At 47.0% G+C, this 6,018-nt stretch overlaps 1 pseudogene; it reads right to left on the bottom strand.

Annotated features, from left to right (window-relative positions):
• Positions 1–3,877: 3,877 nt before the first annotated feature.
• LOC149341019 (scoloptoxin SSD14-like) lies at positions 3,878–5,275 on the bottom strand (annotated as a pseudogene).
• Positions 5,276–6,018: the final 743 nt, after the last annotated feature.

The following is a 6,018-nucleotide window of genomic DNA, read 5'->3' on the forward strand; positions in this document are numbered from 1 at the left end:
GCTCGTCGATCGAATCACCAGAAGCGAGAACTTCGCGCCATTCCTGGAACCATTTCATCTTTTGCTTTCCTCTCCTTGCCTCAGTAAAAGGAAAGTTCCATCCGTGCTTCTGTTCCAATAACCTAAAAGGGTCGATACCGAGAAATGAGTGAAATGCAGGCGCAGATTCCTACCGTTTAGTAAAACTATTAAACAAAAAGAGTGAAAAGAAAGTTCTGTTACAAAAGTGGTCTATAGACTGTCTATACACTTCTTACAGACTCTATTCTATTCCTAAAGATATTCGCTTTTGTCTATTCTTAAGGCAGAAATCGATCAAATGCGTACGGTCAGAAATTTATAGGTTGTCTGTAGACTCCCTATAAGATTTGTACTTTCTTTAGACTAGTTTATAGGGCTTGTTTACACAAAGTCTATGTACTTTATTGACAAAAGTCTATGGACAGCCTGTAGCCTGTCGAAAGAAATTTTTATAAAGGTTATAACTTTAAGTATAATTTGTTAAACTCTTTCTGGTGCCACTTTGACGTCAGATTGCTTTGTGGCACGTACAGCCTTTGTCAAAAGTTTGGAGACTAGGTGAGTTTGCATCTGACCCGTGTAGTGGGGCTCTTTTAGCATCAGTGGAAGTCGCAAGCTTCTGAGGAGATAGAGCCGCGGTTTCTCTCACATTCAAGAGATTTGGATCGCTGGGGATTTATAACGAGGTACACGGCGTGGCCCTGAAGCAAAGCACCCTGTAGTCAAAACTTTTAACAAAATGTGTATGCTACGCGGTGCCTAAATAGTTTAATTACGTCTTTCGCCGTGCAGGCATGAAGTAAGTTGATGCCAAAATGTAAATAAAGCTGCGTAGCTGTTTTTCTAGGAAAATTTAAAAGTGAGATGTCATCGTATGAATAGGCTTTTTACATGTCTAACCTAATTACAGGTGACGCAATTCCACGTGGAGCCAGGCGTCACTACTGTAATATGAATTACCTAATTCGTAAATGGCAAAATCGCAATAAAATTGAACAATGGTCTAAAGTACTGCTATTTTATGGCTTAAAATACATGCATGCATGCATATCAAAGCTGATGGAAGGATATGTGACTGGAGAGGCGCTCACTGCATAAAAGCCGAGAACTGTCGTTATGTACTTGAGATGCTTAAAATGAAAATGAAGCCAGCTCAGTGTGTTTTCGAGAACAATACCTAAGGTGGCGAAGAATACCGAGAACTGCAGAACACTCTGTACACTACAGCCCCATAAAATGCCGCAATCTCTTACCCACTCTTTCATTAAAACTTGCCTGTAGCATGTGCCATCAATAACGCCCGAGTATAGCTAATAACCTTTCTTTTTCATTCTAGTTTATGGAAATGTCTTGAACAGTGATCACTTTTTCAGTTTGCTGTGGTATTTGTGTTGGCTTGCTCTCCCCGTTGTCGTACTGATCATAAGGTTGATTTCATTTGACCTTCTATTATCCTTGCTGGACTACGTTAACGTGCTACATAACGGTCTAAGATCCTCTCGCGTTGTGGTATATTTAATGCGCAGTTTCTTCCTTTCTTTCTGAAGCATTTTCAAGTCCTGTTTTCGACGCTTAGCTCTTGTGCACCGTACGATAGGAAGTAAAGCCAAAAAGCAAGGACTGCATTAAGTGAGATAAAACGATGAAGAGTGTGAATTAAAGACTTTAGAACTTCGCCCATAGAAAAGTACCAGCCTACGCCCACGCACGACGCCCTAGGAACGAAACACTGCCTAACAGGCCTTCAGAGCCGGCGATCGATGCGGTCATCGTCCGAGAAATTTTCTGCCTGACAGCGGGTGAGGACCAAGATGATCCAGTACACAGCATATCCAAAGTCCCTCGGCGCTACGTTTATGCAGAGCACGCACTGGGCAAACGCTCAGTCCTATCGACACATTTCCAACTGGAACGGGCAGGACAGTGAGCGACAGCAATGAGAAAGGAGCTCTGGGCAGCGAATTTAGAACTACGGAGTGCAGGCAACGTAGCTGCTTTGCCTCTGTAGCCTTTGTTTGTCTGTCTGAATCTTTTTAAGAGAGCGTTGAAAGCTCGACATAATTCTCGTTTCTATTTGACAAGGTAAGGCCTGAACAATGAGCGTGGTAATGACAACTTCCCCAGACTGTGCTTTTAGTACATGGCTGAAAAATTAAGCTCGGGATCGGCGCTTGTTCGACTCTAAAGAGGGTGAAGAGTTTGCTTCTTGTTCTGTGCTAGTAGCTCCTGTCCCATTCATTACACACTCATCAAAGAAACATGACAGTTCTCGTACTTACTAGGAGTTATCACCCGTAATACTCCGGCGGCGATAAACATCAGCTTAAGGCGCCTGATAGCGCCTGATGCTTAGTCTTAACTGGTGCGAAGCGGCACATACCTGAAACACTTTGTTACCCCGCTGCAGGCATCAGACAAAACATAGGATACTATTTTGTACTTCTTGTTCTTAGAGGAAACGAAGTCTACACTTAACGAATGTGATACTTTGCGCATGCCTTACAAGCCTAGCTATATGACGAAAGGGGATGGGACTGAGGAAAATTAGTTTTTCTGAAACCGAGCCCGACAGAGTACCGGGGCAGAACACATCTGAGACGTTCGGAGTTCACCTTTCGTTAAAAAGGCAGGACTCTAGGGCGTTCCTAATTAGCCGCGCAAAAAAACGGCGCACACTGACGCAGCGTATGGTGGACATAATTAGCAATACAACGCTCCTTCATTACGAAATGCCCGTCTGTTTTCCCACCTAAAACCCTACGAATAACTCGTAATCTACGCAGGGCATGATGTGTGGTTTATAAAACGGAGGAGGTAACGTACGCATAAGTAACGAACATAGATGCGGCATTGATGTGACTTGAATCCTCTTCCATTTGACAGAACTGGTACAGGTTCATTGCAGAACCGAGTTTCAACGCTAAGGAAACAAAGTACTCAAATTATGTGCACAGATGAAATGAACAAAACAGTCCTGTACTTCTGCACTTTTCTCAGAAGAAATGAGCTTGATTTTTTTTTTTGCATAGACTGCCATTAGGTATTCATTTGGGCGGCTTTGTACAGACATGCAAAGTACTTTCTCTTCATTTCAATTGCAGTGCAGGCGTGTATAGAGGAGGTATTTAGACTCAGAGCCCAAATGTGTTATTCGCTGACACCTGCTATAGCACGCCGAAGATAAACATTGAGCCGGTATCCTTTACAAACGCAGGAAGAAATTGGCAGAAGCTATTCTGGCCCAAAGACCACAGGGCGGCAGTAATGAGCGACCTGTAATGAGCGATAACACTGCACATACCCTTCCACAATTGCTGTGAAGAAGTGTTGCAGGTCGGAAGCCAGTAACGGTGACCGTGGAAGAAGCAAAAAAAAAAAAAAGAAAAGAGCAGAATCGAGATGCAACAAGAAGGTCATGGCTAATTGCTCTCTGTTTCGGGAGAACCCAATGAGAGAGCCCATGACAGGTTATTTCCCCTCCCGGTGTGCTTCTTGGGTTGGGCGTTGCAAAGAGTACCGCATTTTAAAGAAAAGTACACTCAACGACTGACAACAAATAGATATGTGGCATGATGATACTTCTCTTTTATGACTGTTAAGAGATGAAAATTGACGCATAGGCCTGCTCGTTCTTATTGGATCGGATGTGTTCTTACCAAGAAGGCAGGAAAAATTGCAGGAAAGGCGACATAAATTTACTGTTTCAGGTAGTAAACAAAAAAGACAGTGAGTGAAACTGACCGCTGCAAGAATACTCTTCGTACCTTTCGTACATAGCGATAGAATACGGGCCATAGAATGAGTCGTTAAACACCCCTCATTCGGTATTTCAGCACCGATAGTTCAAGAAGTGCCACTAGCCGGCCGGCACTTGTCCCACGTCTAGGCCTCCGCGGCCCATAGTGCAGAAGTAGTATGGACCGCTGCAGAGGGTGTCCGGTGCGATGTAACCCAGTGCGATTGCATCTCCTTGCCAGTCATCGAGAGAAAGATGGCGGCCTTTCTCCGCTAGCCCATGAAGCACGGCACTTTCGGCGGTCTTCTCGTGCTTGACAACGTTCTCCGGGGTGAGCTGCTTGTGCAGGCGACCGGCGTCATGGTGTGTTCCATCCATAAGGACCGCATCAGGTCCTGAGACAGAGAGGAAGCAGTTTTGGTGCCGCCTGTTGCCGTTCCCAAAAATAGTTGTTGATGGGAAATTGTTGTGCAACGTCCCAAAGCGACTCAGGCTATGAGAGACGCCGCAGAGAAGGGCTCCGGAAATTTCGACATAGGACACCGTCAATGCTGTCGACTACAATGATGAGCGAAAGCGAGGGCATGGGCCTCTTGCCTCCTTCGATGTAGTTCTCCTTTGCCGGCGGTTAGTCGGCGACGAGAAGTCATTCATTTGGCTGTTGTGGATGATGTCTGTAGACCTCAATCCGACCATGGCCCAACGCAGTGTTGACGAAACTCACGACGGCAGTGACATCACCGTTTGGCTCCACTATGCAAACATGCTCTGAGTCATGGTCGTCCACGCTGCTGGCCAGATGGCCATAGTCAGTGGTGTGCCAGTGTGGCTTTTCGCCAGTCTTCTTTGCTGCTATCACCTAGGCCATTTCTCCTTGTCAGTTTGCGTAGCAGCGAATCGATATCGGTCTTCAGTGGATCTCCGAGGAGTGGGCGTCGCCCGAATGCGTACTTACGGGCCTCAAAGAACGGGTGCGCAGTCTTTACGTCGTCAGGAACAACTCTCCCGGCGTGGAGGCGCCATGGACAGCTGTTCTCCTTCGGACAATGGCACGGCCAGCGCACGTGTCACCCAGGGCTCCAACTTCTCCAAGTCTACCAGGGTGATAAACTTGAAGGCGCCTTTGTTTATATCTTCCACGATGGCTTCTGCCAGAGGACACATAGACAGCAAAATTCCCTTAAGCGGATTCTCAAAAATATTCCTGAGCATCGGTTCCAGGAGCTTGTTCTGGAACAGACCTCCTTCCTCGTAGAGATTCGCGGTGGCGGTGTTGACAAACATTCTCTTGAGTGCCTTGGTATGGTCTTCAGTGATGGCCAAGGCTGCATGGTCCTTATTTGGTTCGGACAGCGGCTCATTTACCTCGAAGCTGCTGCCAGCGTACTCGATGGCTTTGATGATAAGCTCCTCCCAAGGAACCTTAGTGCCCGTCAAATTAAGCAATGCCTCGTAGCCACGCAGCTCAACAAACACAGCCACCGCCTTAAAGCCGTGCAACAAAGCACTAACATTCATCTGACTCGCTCGATCACAGCCGTATCATTTCGTAATTCGGACTGAGTTTTACAGCATGGCATTATTATTCCGGAAGGCCGCCTTTTTGATTCCCGGTGCCACAGGGCCGTACTACACAGCAACAAGACATAGAAGCCTTAATACAGGTAGAAATTTAGAAGCATCCAGTCATACCCAAGGCTTATGCAATCTTAGCGTAACAAAATGGCCTCTCTCAACCGAACAATAGTTGTCTCCACCGTATGCAGACATTATGGTGTACAGAGGCATGCTAGTGTAGCGCCAATAGTGCCGAGAAACACGGAAGGCTGTCAAGACAGAACACCCGCGCACTGTCACAATAGAAGAACACAGAAAAAAATGAAGCTCAGCGGAAAGAGAGAGCACACAGCAAAATATAGAAAGGCAGAAGAGGAACAGGAAATCAGAAAAGACGGTAAACAAACCGGAGAAAGGCACAGATGGAAGAAAGAGAAACAGAGGCGGCCGGGGGTCTCTGCCCGGCCGCTTACTCGCGCGGAGGCCCAGTCATTTTTGCTGGCGCGGCACGCGCGGCCATACATCGTGCTTAACAAGAGGCCCGTCACGCTCAATAAAGGAAGCGGCGGATGCCCCGGCGCCTCCGCACCAACGGCAGCGAGCAGCTCCCGAAGACGGCGCGGAGCGTGGACAGCGACGGAGGAGACCCCCTGTGCTCAATCACGACGGGGTCGACGCGGCCAGATTAATTGCCCGTCCACGGA

This window comes from Amblyomma mixtum, chromosome 6 (assembly GCF_055824585.1).
Source record: "Amblyomma mixtum isolate Tamu chromosome 6, ASM5582458v1, whole genome shotgun sequence".
In the NCBI taxonomy this organism is placed as follows: Eukaryota; Metazoa; Arthropoda; class Arachnida; order Ixodida; family Ixodidae; genus Amblyomma; species Amblyomma mixtum.